General features: G+C 36.4%; 1 protein-coding gene across 13 annotated transcripts in view; it reads right to left on the bottom strand.

Moving 5' to 3' along the window:
• Positions 1 to 15285, bottom strand: part of RALGAPA1 (Ral GTPase activating protein catalytic subunit alpha 1) — a 142703-nt gene that overhangs the window by 15416 nt on the left and 112002 nt on the right. The window lies entirely within an intron of this gene.

Raw genomic sequence — 15285 nt, 5'->3', positions numbered from 1 at the left:
TAATGTAAAACCATATGGTTCAACTGTATTTTTTTCATGTCTGATGCAAAACTTCCTGAAATTGTTTTCAAACAACAGCAACTTAAATACTCTCTTTCAAGTAACCAAGTTGCCTATATTCTGGTCCCAATTAAATGTAAAAATTTTTCCATTTTTAAGAGATGTAGCATAAAACATAATCTTAGCATTAGCAAAAAAAGATTTTGCACTTTCCCATAATGAACTGCTTCCATAATCCCTAAACACACACACAGAGTTAAGATAAATACACAGTGAAATTTCAGGGAGAAACACCTTGTCAATTATGCCATTAAAACAAGCAAGAATATTTGTAAAGAATCCACAGGACCCTTAAATATTGGTTAACAGCGTGTTGGCAGGGTACTGACAGGAAAAATACTGTACTTCTTCCTTTTCCCTGTGTTCTCCCCCTCTAATATTATTGAAAAGAGACCAGTATCTTGAAGTGTTGTTGTTTTTGAAGAACCCTCTCCAGGCTTCTTGTTCCAGCAGGCCCGATTTGATGTTAGCACAGAGAGAGCGAGAAAAAGAGAAAATATTTCTGCTGTTCATGAAAGCAACTATGGAAATGGCTGTCAAAATGTAGAGCAGCAGGCAGCAACATACAATTATCAAGAAAAACTACCACGCTGACTTCATGTTGTATAGTTGCTGAACTGAGAAATCAGTTAACCTTTTCTCGCACAACTTGCAAGTCCTCCAGCTGGACTCAGTATGTTGAATGAGGGACACTCTCATTCAATTCAAATTTTCCCTGACACTTACAGTTATGCTCACTTTTTTTTCCCTTCATATTTTATTTGTAGATAGTGAGGTAATTTTCTCCTTACATGGTTCTGTTTTCCTAAAAAATCCCCAAACAAATCAGCATGCTGTGGAGGAATGCACTCAGAACATGTTTCTTGAAAGTCCTGGGTTCTGATTTCAGGTCTGCTGCACTTTTCAAGGGGATCAGGGACAGTGAGGAAACTACCATTCTGACCTGTGAAATGGAGATAATATTCATCTTGCACCCATTTTTTAGAAATTCAAACATAAAAACTGCACTACATGTGATAAGCATTTTTAATTACAAGTGCTAATATTTCAAATAAATAATGATACCAATTTCAGTTATGGTAAGCAATAAAATTCCCCAAACCAAATTAAAGTTCTAAACAATAATCTTCATATTAAGTTACAAAACTAAACTTCAACAACTACAGAACTTTTCCTACTCAAATTTTTTGCTGTTTTTTTCTGTACAATATTTACTGCAGATTTTACAGTCTATCTAAATATGAAAAAATTATAGAGAATATGCTATCTGGAAACAAAAAATAAAATTACTTCTATCATATTTCCTTAATCATAACTTGGTTACATAGTGAAACTGGGAAACAGTTTTCCCTCCAAAATCCGTGTTCCAAATTCTTTCTAAATCCAGCTGAACCACAGCAGAAGTCTCAGTTTGGAGAAGCTATAACAGAAGCATTGGGACAAGAGAAAATATAAAAATCTCTCATTGTAATGGTTCTAAAGATGGGGGATAAACACAGTATTGAGCCTTAACAGAGGAGACTAATATAGCACAGTTTTTAAGAGGCTATGTATAAGTAGTAGAGGATGAAACTGATGGTTGAAGTCTAAATAATACTACGTATCTCACAACTTGTTGAAAAGCACTTTTTTTCATTGGGGGAGATTCACAGCTGCTGAATTTTCTGCAGTTAATAGAGTCCTTTGATTCACAGCAGTGCCCCTTGCACAAAAAATACTGGCCTTTGTGTATTACCAGAAACTAATTTTCTATTTGGCTGAAAAGAGAAAAATGGGGTTATTGCTTCTCCCTCCTACAGAGCTTTTCATTATGCCTGATGCACTCAACTTCTAAGCTCTTCTGAGAAAAAAAAATAACCGAAGAGGCAAGAGGTAGAAAAATGAGCTTGTTAGCACATTAGAAGTGAAGTATCTTGGTGGGCCCTAGAAATTCCCAGTGGTGTGTTAACTTATCACTCTATGCATGCTGGCACTGATAGTCTCCCAATTGATCACTCTCTTTTCGCACCAAAGGTGCTGCCAGGAAGCAAAGGCTGAAGGCCCACAGGAGAACAGGCTGCTATCAAAACAAGCTGTTTTTAAAAGTCTGCTTGAATGGGTAAAATGTTTCATGAAAAAGTAGGGTAGAGACACCTACCTGCTTTTAAAATGGTCTACTTTCAGAGGTCTCTAAAGGAAACCTTTTAGTTTATCCTATTATATCCAAAGCTTATACACAAATAAGGTAAAATGAAGGAAAGTTTCTGCTTTGAACGTGACAAGGACATTCTCATTCTCCAGTCTTGGTACCTATCTCCTAACCAAATAAAGAAGTCTCAACATAGATGCTAACTGAGGATAATGTTTTTGTTACACGGTGAAGAGGATATGCTTTTATCAGTTCTAGAAGCCTAATTCAAATGCATACTTAGCACACCCAGAGAAAACTAATCCAACTATCTGGGTTGCTGCTCATCACAACATTTCACAAAAACATCTGCAGCTTGTTAAAAACATAACCCTGCTTAAAACCAAAACAAAAATCTGAGGCAAAAACCAAGTCCAAAGCTTGCTCTATTCTGCAATAAGAAATTACACACTCTCCTCAGAAGACTCTTTTTCTATGTTATCGACTGCATAGATGAGATTGGAATACTTTTATCTTGTAGTCACTTGTATTGAGAACATTCTATGATTTTAAAACTCCAGATTTACATGGTTTTGTGGCTGAAATAATCTGGTTCTGTGCTGTATTTGAATGCAACTGTCTGCAAGTGACCATAAACCCATGGTAGCTAATGTCTACATTACTTCTAATAGGCTAGACATTTATTTCTTTAAAACACTGTTCACTAGGAAAGACTTATTAGCACTTACAGATTGAGTGGCACACACAAACTCAGTGGCTAGTAATAACAGGGCAATGCAAGCTGTACTCTTACTTCAAGTGGATGTTGCCATTGGCATCAGCAATTAAGATGGAATGGGAATGATGCACAGACAAACCAATGGAGAAAGACTGGCACAGAGAGTGACAAAACACATAAACAACAGTGTTGTGAGCTTCTTCCTTCTGAAGAAAAAAAGAGAATGGACAAGAAAGATATATATTAATTATACAGGCACTTGTCCAAATCTGTAAACTAAAAACATGCAGATGCATAATCTGCAAAAAACATAACAAAGAAATCCAATTACTTCATTATACTTTTTCAGAAGAAACTGTTCAGAAAAATAGAATCAGTACCAGAAAAAATCAGGCATCATATCTCTATAGGTCACTCAGGTTGTAGTCACTCCAGTTAAAATTTCAGTTGCATTACAATCCATTTTACTTATTCTCTAAGTCTGCAATTATTTCTATTAATAATTATCTTAAAAGATCTATTATATGAAAATACTGCACTTTCCGTTATTAGACCTGTTGATTTGTACTTGGGAACAAGCACTGAAAGCCTGGCTGTCAGATCACCTACTTACACTTAATCTGCCTGAAAAACAACATCTCATGTCTACATCTAATAGCTCCCCATCTCTGCTGATTGTATCACTTCCAAGCTTTAGATTCCTATGGCAGACCACATCTACATCTTGCAGACTCTTTATGCATAATCTAAGCTAGAACTTTTTCTAGCCATCTACCTGAACAAATTACTTAGGCTCTTACCTCACATCTCAGATACTGCCATATCCTTTTCTCTGCCCTCAGTAAATGCATTTTTAATCCTCCTTATATCTACTCGGAGCATTGCAGAGTCCACTTTCTGAACATACTACTTAGATGGTGCATTCTTTTCAGATATCATCACCAGTCCCTACCACAAATGCAGGTTACTTATTTGAACCTTATAGTCCATACCTATTTCATAATTTTACCAAAATCACTCACCTCTTGTCAGTTAATGCAGTCACTCACTCATCTTGACATTTTTGGACAGGTACTTTTGTACTTTCTTCTATGTGGTTCCTTATGCCTAGCACCAGGTCTCCGTAAGTGTCCACAAAACAATCCCTGCCTCAAATTCTCTCCTTGGCTATGATGTTTATGAAAACAGAAACAAGGAAAACACCCTGGAAGACTTAAGAGTCCATTCTGTGTAGGTTACACAACTATTTGTGCTGTCTACTATTGTTTCGCATTTCCCTGAATTTTGTATCTGCCTTCATTTGTGGTCTTCAGTTTTATACTTGGCTTTTTTACTTCTGAGGGACAAACATCTGCCTTGTGCTGTACTCCATTTCAGTATATTGAGACTGGGGTCTGTGCTAAGAATATGTATGTGCAACAATAATACGAGCAAAACAGCTCTCCTCCTTGCATCTTCATTCACCATCACAATCCCTTTCCTTTATATACAAAACAATCTCCTCACATTTCCAATTTTTTTTTTTTATTCCATGGCTTTGTTATCCTTCAATTTGGTACAGAAACCTGTTTGCTACATTTCCGCAAATCCCTATTTGTTTAGTTTGTATTTTTTCTTTCCTGTAATTTTAACCAATCTCTACAAAATCCCATACTTCCCATTGTTCAGCCTCTTCATCTGTTTCCATATTTCAAGACCTTCTGTTGAACTAATCTCCTCATAGTCATAGTATTTTTCCATTCTTCTTCACACTTCTCCGTTTTACAGCTGAATAAAACGCATTACAATGAATCTATCTAGTATTTTGCAGTTAAAGAGTGGATGCATGATTATTGTTACAGTCATCCAGGTAATACTAATCCTAAAATGAAAGTAACCTGAGGCTGAAAAGAATGAAGAAAAAAGTTTAAACATGGAATAAAATTTCCAGGACTTTATTTAAGGATATAGGACTTCACAGCTATGTAATCTATAACCAGAACACCTAAGTGCTAGATTCACAAATGTCCTGCTCCAAACACCATTTGATAACAAACACTTCCTGAGCAGGGACTGGAATCCAGGGACTCTCCTCTTCCAGGAAAGTACCATAACCATTAGGCTACACAGATAAGCATGTACTTTCCCTATGATTGAGAAGAGGTCTTACTTCATGAAACGAAGAACAACTTCAGCAGTGAATTCAGTGTGCCTGATTACAAAATGTCCTCAGAATCAATGGTCAGAACAGTTTTGTAAGGAGCAGGAGATATGGTCTCAAAATTGGAAGCAGTTCTCTCATTTCCTGGCTGACTGATATAACAAGGCTGTTACCTCCTGTTGTGTTTGTGTGGGCTCTAATCCAGTGAGTATACCTGCAGAACTCAGCATTGCTGCACTGCAGGTCACAAGAACAAAGAAATACCTACCTACTCATTGGGTAGACAAAGGCATGAACTGGGCATTTGGCTGTTTGGGATATAGCAAGCACTTAGGCAGCTCTAGTGTGTGCTGAAGTGGGCAAATCTTTATATATGACTTCAAGATGATGCCTGGAGGATTTCAAATGCATCCGGATCACTATAGTTCAGCAAACATCCCTAGAACGATGAAGATCCAACTTGTAAGCTCAGCAATGCTGCAGGTAGTCCTACACTCCTACTGGGCTGGCTGAGTCCAGTAAACTGATGACTTTTCTTGTTTTCAGAAAAATTTAAAAAATCAGAATTTAAAAAAAAAAAAGGACTTCCTTTGTGAAAGGGAGTACGAATGTGGGCTCTTCACTCATCTTTTTCATCATCGTGTCCCTCATTCAGAAAAACTGAACAACAGCTGAAATGAAACTCTTATGAAGGTTTTATTCATAAATCTTCCCTCCTGATACTTTCGTAATTGTATATATGTGCATACACGTGTAGTACATCATGATATAACTGTATATTGGTATGCACTACCTGAGATGCTTTCTTTCCAGTGGCAAGAAAAAAAAGACAAGGTTTTAATGATTGTCTTGAAATACTTCTTACAAAAAAGCCAGAACATGCATTTCTAAATAGTAAGATGGACTTTTTCAGGTTAAATTACAAACTACTCTCAGAACTACATGTACAGCTGTATCCCTGGCAGTTCCAACTCCTAGCAAAATCATCTAAGAAGTCAATATATATTGATATGATTGTGGAGAGTATGACTTTATCAGTCAGGCATTTGGAAAATAATTTAAGACAAGTAGAAACCAAAATGCTGCTCCATCTTTAACTGGAAAATGAAAATTCTACACCCAGATACTTTCTTGTAGGAGGTTTTTTAAATTGCATAGATACACAATTTATATAAAAGAGATTATCAATATTTTAAGAAAAGCTACATAAGATGGAACTGTCTTGTTTACTATATTTGCCCCCTGAGCAAATTCAGAAACACACGTCCATCTTTTATAGAAAAAAGCTCCAAATCTGTAGTGTTGTTAACATACAACAATGCTCCTAGGATATTAGAGATCAAAGGAAACAAAGAAACAATGAAGCATAGTGAATGGCATATTTTGGCAGATTTTAAGTTTTTTACTTTCTAGCCTGAAAAGGTGTGCAAATCCCACAGAATTAATTGGTACAGTTTGAGGTATTTAGAATGATGAAAGCATCAATTTCATTGGGCACATTTTTCCTAGTAAATTTCAATTCCTGACATCAAAGTGTGAAAGGAGTACTGCCTCCCCTATAAAGATAATAAATATGGGTTAGGATCAAGGTTTTAAGAAGCTGAAAGGAAAAGTTAGCCACAGCAGAATGTGACTTCTACAGGAAGACTGGACAAAACTCACACATAACAGAAATGGAAGTTTTTTCTTGGAAATCTCACTCTGAAAGAAGAGATTGTGCATTGGTTGTCAAACTAACTGAACTCATACTGAGTCACAGCAATTTGTACTCTTTGTTGTCTCTTAGAGTTAAGCATGTAAGTTGGGCTGCTATTGATCCAGTGTTGGAAGCCCTGCAACTAGCTGCGTTTTGTATCTGGGTGGGTGATCAGCATCCACTGGCCACATCGAGAGGAATAGTTAAAGTTCTCTTATATTCTGAAAAGTGACTCTGTAGAAGTGGCATCATGGTGTTCCCTATTTATTGCATTTCAGCAATTTCCACATCTAGTTTGCACGGCATACAAATAAAGAGGGTTTTTTTTCTTCCAGCTGTATCTTCTGTTTACTCAAGTCACCTTGATATCTCAAAGTCAGTATGGGTTCTTTAGTGTTTCTTTAATACTGCCAATATTGAAAATAGCAAATAAATATTTAGCTAGGTACATCTGTTTACACAGCTATGCTGTAAATGAAAGCAACTTCTGCATATACAATTGGAACACAGTCACAACACTGATAATTTATAAAGCAGAATTCAGTTCATTCTCCTCATACCTGATGCAAGTTATTTAGGTGAAAGAGAAGAAAAAACATTATTATGCTTGACACTACTAAAGAGGTGAAAGAATAAAAAAAAAACAGTCTTCTAAGGTGATTTTTTTCCTACTGAACCATATATTCAATATAGCTCTTTTGCAAAGTGTAACAATATATTTTCTTACCATAAAAATAGAACATAAACCTCAGAGAAATCAAAGTTATATTTAAAAAAATAAACTTTCACGTTGCATTTGGTGAAAACATTTTAAAACTGCACAAAGGGTTTTATTAGTTGTCTAAAATCATTAATTTTAAGAAGTAATGTATATATAACAATCTACTAACTAATGTAGCTCACTAAAAAAATGAGAATGTATATGAAAAACAAGTAAACAGACCAAGACAGAATTTAAGAAAATCTAAAAGGTAGTATCTAACATATTTCATCAAATTCTTTTTCAACTCAACTTGTAACTGCAAAAGGGCTTTCTGAGGCAATTTCTGAGGTGTATTTCTTCATGAGGAAAATAAGAGAATATATAATAGAGAAATCCATACAAACTAATCCCATCACTTCAGATCTTGCAATTTGTTTCCAATACATCACTAAACCATTCTTTAAATGAATATAATGAAAATTACTTTTAATTTTTTTCACTACTAAAAAGTTCAATAAATCTATGATAAATTGTTTTTAGGTAAATTATAACAACACATACTTTTCCCATTTAGAGGGTTTTTTTAAGATTACTAATCATACAATTAAAGGAGATTACTTACATTATATCTAGTCTATAGTTAAATGGTTAAAAGTCCTTCAAGTTAAGAGTAGGCTAGACAAAGTTGCAGCCACTGAGTGTTTCCAAGTCAATGCTATTGTTTTCTGCCTAGTTTACTAACACATTACATACTGAAAGGCATTGACTTTATCTGACTTTCTGTAAGAATCTTCATTTTTACAGTGTGGGTGCTTTCAAAATTCCTAAATTATTGCAAGAAATTCTAATTGATGCTTACATTTTCACTGGAAACCCAAATATATTTAACATTTTGCAACACTGTCCTTCCAGGAAAATCCTTGATATATTGTTTGCTTTTATGTTGTTCCATCAGATCTTACAGCTAGCTAAATTCATCAGTGGTTTATAACATCTTCTAGGAAGAAAAAGCTGTGATTCATCAGTGCAGACAAAGCTGGGCTTTAATCCATTCCTATAACCATATTGCCAAGTCTATATTGTTTACATTGCGTCTCAATTAAGAGACAGGCAGGACACCTGGTACTTCTTTATCTAAGTCCCACGGGCTGCCAGATGACTCAAAATCCATAACAGGTGCTAAGGCAGTGTGAGTGCAGCACCATTAACACAAGCTGGAATTGGATAAAATTTGGACTATGCTTAACCACTTAAAACACTCAATTATGAAATGAAAAATGTAACCACTCTGCACCAAGCTCCTTTACAAAAGGCACTTATAAAGATATGTAGAATTTAAGTGCAAGTGTAATGAACTTTACCTAAATTTTAATTTCAGTACAAATATTGTTCAGAATATAATCTATATAAAAACAGTTATATAAAAAAGTTGTGTTTTTAAAGATAAGCATATAAAAATAAACACTGAATTGAATTAATTCTAACTCTGTTCTTCTTAGGCAGCAAAAAAGATAAAAATGATGCTCAGACTTCTAGCAATTTCAAAGTTAAGGGAAAAAAATCTGAATTAACACTACTTATCAAATTCTTCAACTCTGTACAACCAGAAGTTTTTATTTTAAGGACTTTGGCAAATAAGAGCATCTTACGGAAGGACTTAAAAAACAAGGTTCAACTGAAAACCTGTATGTTAAAAGATAATCCTTTGCACTGAAAAATCCCACTGCAGATCTCTTTTCAGCACTTTTTCATCTAAGGTGACTAAACTAAATATTAAGCTTGGACTCTGACAGAACATGCTGCATGAGAGGAAAAAATGAGTATCAAAAATTTTACAGTGGACAATTACTTAAGAACTATCTGTATCTAAATGTGCAGTAATCCAATTAAGTTTCTATTTAATATTGTAATTATCAAGAACACAATATAGTGATTTTATTAGCAGAGTAAGCAGCTACAAAGTATAGTAAACTGTCATTCAAGACAGTGTCAGAGTATCTATGATAAGCAGCATATTGGCTTAAACTAATGCACTATATGCCTCTAGGGAATGACAGGCTCAGAGACTGGGTTTTAACATCAGAATCTATCCATTAATCTTGACTTAAATATAATCTACTCTGCAGTAAGAGGAAGAATGGGCATTCAATGAATTATCTGTTTGAAATATAGCAGAAGCATATTAACACAAACATATAGTAGAAAGGATCAGTTTCAGTACCATTCATTGAGCATTTGTAGGTTCTACAAACTCTGAACTGCATTTTAGCATGAAATTAAAAGGTCAGATCAAGTAACTGGCAGTGGAAAGACAAATACCTGAACATTATAACAGATTACTCATTAACTTTGGCTGGCTAGCTAGAAGACTAATGACAGTATTTACAAATACTCCACTTGTCCACGTTTTAGTAACAGGCTATGGAGGTGAAAACAAAACAGTGAAGGAAACAGTGCTGAAGCCCATATGCAGGCAGAATTCCTACTCCAGCTTCCAGGGAGGATTTATCTTACTAATATATCCAAGATGGGAATCGATGATTCTATGAGGTATGTTGTGCTAATTGTTTTGAAGCCCATTACAGCTGCCACTGCTTCAGGCTCTCTCTGGAGCGATGCTCCTGCCATCAGACAGAAGAGCTTGCCAGCAGCAGCGGGTTTGCAGGAGGCAGCAGGGGAGGTGCAGGGCCAACGGGCCAAGGGACTGAAGTTTATTAATGCTGTTGTACCAAATGTGCCCTTGAGAGATGTTAAGGTGCGGGCTGAAGTGATGACTGCAACAAATGTGGAATAGCAGAGGCCAGAGGGGAACTGCAACCCTACAAACTAACTCTTGATGTTAGGAGTGGGATTTATCCCCCCTCTGACACTTGGCATTACATCAGTTTTAACTCAAATAATTAGGGTTGATGGAGGTAAAGAATACAGAAGCAAAAATGTCTCTCTGCTCTCTAGTATTAGCATGAATGCTTAAGCCCACTGTTTTCATACATTCAAATATTTAAATTTCTACCTTAAATACTTTTTCTGCATATATAGGCATCTTCATTGATGAGAAAAACAGTGAATACCTTTCATGAAGAAATCACTACAAACTGTAAAACTACAAAAATAAAAATTATATTAATATTAAATATTGTCCAGTTAAAACACTGCAGATATAGATATATATTCATTTGCAATTCCATACTACTAGTAACAAAGAAAACATCTTTCATGAGAAATTGTTATTAATTTTAATCTGTGTACTTTAATAAACTTTACAACTACCTTTTTTTCTTTTATACTTAAAGAGAATGTTTTCTCTTTATCCTGGGTTGCTGCAGTACCAGTACAAGATAATCTACTTACAAGCCTCTTTGGAGGGCAGTAAACTCGATTTTAAAAACAATTTTTGAAAATCAAAGTCAGGTTTCTATTTAAAAGAAGAAAGCAAATATTAATTTTCAGTTATTTCCCTCTTTCTTTATTTTGAACAGCAATTAGCAAAGCAGCCCCTTTGCCCTCCTCCCTAGTGCTGTCAAGCTGTTGCAAGCAGTCTGCAGCACTACAATGGTACTATTGTGAACACAGCCTGGGCTTCCTTCCCACAGAGAGTTAAGTGGGCAGTTCCTGCTGCCCGTGATTGGTGTCCAGTGAAACAATACTTAAGAGCCAGGTTTTATCAGTTCCATGCCAAAGAAGTGAAGCCAGCGAACCCAAGCCTTCATATCATGCTGAACCATATGCCAACCCTGCTGGCCCCTAAGGTTTATCACTAAGAATCAGGATCCATCATGTCCCCTGTGAAATTTCACTTCACATACCTTCTGTGAAATGCATGGCTTTGCTGAAAACTGACCTTTTTCCCCAACTGACAAGAACAGATGGATGGTAACTATGGTTTGGCAAGCAGAAATTAAAAGATTTTCTAATAGCCTGCATTCTTCTATGTTTGGGAGGAGAAGTATTCAGAAGGAGAAAGATCTATTTGTGACTCACGATCTATTCAGGTGCAGTTAATCAGCAATTAAACTATTTTCTCAATGTCTAGAAAGTATATTGAGATTAATTTGACTGGCCAGGCTATGATTAGGACTCATCCTTCGGACTGCCATATGGTAATTCCAATTACTGTAATACTAACTTTTAATCCTTGCTTTATGTTAGTTTAGTCCATTTTTCTACTAACTATGTGGCACATAGAGAATAAACTATAACTTTTTTGTAACAATTTTGACCTGTCTAAATTAATAAATATTTTTACATGAAGTTCATTCCATTTCCAGCTAAATATTTCCACATACTCTCTGGTTTTATATATAACCCCTTTGTCCAGTAACTGAAATACAGACCTGTAGCAGAACAAAGACAAACGATGTGCTAGTTTCTATTAATCTTTTTTTTTTTGGTACCTATGATCTTCTAATTCCTCTGTTGGCACTGGAAAGCATGCAGCAATGGTTTTGATTACCATATGCAGAGCGACACAGAAACAGTTTGCCAACATCTTATTCAACTCACCCAAAAACATCACTCTATCCCAAAAACGTTACTGTTTTTATCAGTGTTGATTGTTGCAAATAATCTCTCACATTTCCCACCAATTTAAATATCAGAATCCACCATACACAGTGCCATATACTTATTTGTATATATACACAGCTTTCGGTGTTTTAACGTACAAATCGTGCAAGTTGTTTGCACAGCCCTTACCTGTTATTAGGGTGAATTTATGACAAGAAAAGGATTAAATCAATAAACAATGCTGTCTTTTGCAACATAAAAATAGGGCTTAAATAGTTTAAAAACATTTCATTCTTTACATCTTAGAAACATCAGGAAAATTTGTTTAATCTTCCCCACTTTTATTCACAGATTTCTGAGAGCTATCAAAGAAATCTATATGAATTTTAACACCTTAAGGGGGCAAGAGTCTTAACATTTTAACAAAGAGCTTTTGTTATCCAAACTGTTTAATCAATTAATAAGGTTAAGTAGGTATTAACAAAAAACCTGTCACTTTGTGTTACATACAAGGCAATCAACTCTGCGTAAAATTGAATTAGTTTATCTTTTTCATCCCAGTTCAAGGACTTGTAGCCTTCTCCCTGCAAATTTTTGTTTAAAAGAGGAATTTACAGATATTTAAAACACATTTTAAAATGAAAGAGTGATTCCACTACTAACTTCTAGTTTACCACATAGAAAAATTTCCTATGTTAAAAATATGTCATAACAAAGAACAATTTCCCTCTCTCAAAGCTGTCTGTACTGACATATCCAGACTCAGAAGTTCTAGGAGGATCATAAAACACATCACTGTTTTTCAGGATAGCCCTCTGCCATCCTTCTATTCTAAAACAGAATGCTAACAGCATTAAGCTTACTCATATTTTGCACAGTAATTAGTAGAACCAGTATTCCTCCTTCAGATGGGTAAATTCAATTTATGAAAGAATGCAGAAGAACCTAGAATATACTTTTCTAAGTAGTATAAAAAGATTTGAGTCTCCCCCATAACTGTCTGTGACATTAGCAGAGTACTCAGGCCTTTATAAGTGCAATTATTAGTAAAAAATTACATGACTAGAGTCAATTATTTTTGTCTCATTTGATATTTTGCATTTTTACCACTTTCAAGAGAATCTCATGTATTTCATTAGGGAAGAGTGACTAATGAAAAAAGCTGTACTATTAATTAAAATATGTTATAGATATCTTGTGATAACAACAGCATTATTATTCTTAAACCCATGCACTTACACTATATCTCTTTAACATGTGCTTCCAGCATCCTAGTTTAGGCCAATCATTTTCACCTCAGTGCCTGACAAGATCATGCAGAGATCTTTCTGGAAACTATACTAAGACACATGGAAAATAAGAAGCTGATTTGTGACAGCCAACACGGCTTTCCTACAGACAAATTGTGCCTGACAAATTTTGTGGCCTTCTACAACAGTGTTAAAGTGGTAGATGAGGCAAGAGCAACTGATGTCATTCATCTACCTGGACTTGTGCAAAGCATTTGACACTGTTCCACATGACATTCTTGTCTCTAACTTCGAGAGACATGGATTTGATGGATGGACCTCTCAGTGGATAAGGAATTATCTGGATGATCACACTCAGAGTTGTGACCAATGATGCGATGTCAAGAAAGCAGTGACAAGAGGTGTTCCTTGAGGGTTGGTACTGGAATCAGCACTGTTTGGCATCTTTATCGGTGACATGGACAGTGGGACTGAGTGCACCCTCAGCAAGTCTGCCGATGGCACCAAGTTGTGTGGTGCTGTCAACACGCTGAAGGGAAGGGATGCCATCCAGAGGGACCTTGACAGGCTTGAGAGGTGGGTCTGTGCAAACCTTAAAAAGTGCAAAACAGCCAACTACAAAGTGCTGCAACTGGGTCAGGGCAATCCCAAGCACCAGAACAGGCTGGGTGGAGAATGGATTGAGAGCAGTTCAGAGGAGAAGGACTTGGGGGTGTTGGCTGAAGAGAAGCTCATCACAAGACCACAATGCGCACTTGCAGCCCAGAAAGCCACCCGTACCCTGGGCAGCACCAAAAGAAGTGTGGCAAGCAAGCAGAGGGAAGTGATTCCCCCCTTCTACTCTGTTCCCATCAGACCCCATCTGGAGTACTGTGTCCAGCTCTGGGGCCCACATCATAAGAAAGACCTGATGGAGTCAGTCCAGAGGGAGGCCATGAAGATGATCACAGGGCTGGAGCACCTCTCCTTTGAAGACAGACTGAAAGAGTTCAGCCTGGAGAAGAGAAGGCTCCGGGAAGACCTTATAGCAGCCTTCCAGTACCTGAAGAGAGCCTACAAGAAAGCCAGAGAGGGACTTTTTACAGGGGCATGTAGTGATAGCAAAAGAGGTAATGGCTTTAAACTGAAAGAGGGTAGGTTTAGATCACATATAAGGAAGAAGTTCTTTACTGTCAGGGTAGTGAGACACTGCAACAGATTGCTCAGAGAAGCTGGGGATACCCCATGCCCGGCAGTGATAAAAGGAGAGGTTGGATGGAACTTTGAGCAACCTGGTCTAGTAGAAGGTGCCCATGCCCAGGGCAGGGGGTTTGGAACTGGATGATCTTTAAAGGTCCCTTCCAACCCAAACCATTCCATGCTATGATTCATATCTGCAGACAGCCCATTAGAAGCAGTAGAGAAGGTAGATTCTGTGGGATTAGAAACTGGGCAGTTACTAATGAAGGTATGTTTACTTGAACATGTGCAAATCCAGAAATGTTCCTAAAGAAAAGTATATATGAGTTTTGCTAAAAAAATCCCAGACTATAAACATGAAAATATACTGGATTACAAAATAGCTTTCAAGCTTCATACTTCAATTTACTCCTCATGTTAAAAATGCATGAAAACCAATTGAAATTATGTGAAATTATGTTCACTACATGAAAATGTAGTAAACACAGCAGCTTTGTACGCCGATCTGCAAGTATTTCTTCAGCAGTTATTTGAAGTGTCTTATGACAAAGACTAAGGAAAGAGTTTAAAAGCCTATCACAAGTGTTGGCTCAATCAGTTGTCTATAGTGGCTAAAATCAAAGGCATTTAAAGTGATGCTTTGGAATTATTCATTGCAAAACAATCCTATTCTTTCAACAGGTAACTAATAAATCATGGCTGAGAACAGGCTTGCACTACCTCTGAGGTCCAATTGTTACTCAGAACACTGTCTACTTTTGCTCCCTGGCGTTGCATTTTATCTCTAATTGCACGATCAAGCCAATAAATTGGACTCAGGGGACAAAAACCCCCTACAAAAGTACCTACTCTGACAAAACCAGAGGTTGCAAGAAAATGCACTTCAAAAGAAGTGAGGCAAGATG

This window comes from Manacus candei, unplaced genomic scaffold (assembly GCF_025592945.1).
Source record: "Manacus candei isolate 608988 ecotype Guabito, Panama unplaced genomic scaffold, ASM2559294v1 h1tg000067l, whole genome shotgun sequence".
Lineage (NCBI taxonomy): Eukaryota > Metazoa > Chordata > Aves > Passeriformes > Pipridae > Manacus > Manacus candei.
The sequence above is the reverse complement of the archived record's forward strand: the minus strand, read 5'-3'. Positions and strand labels throughout refer to the sequence as shown.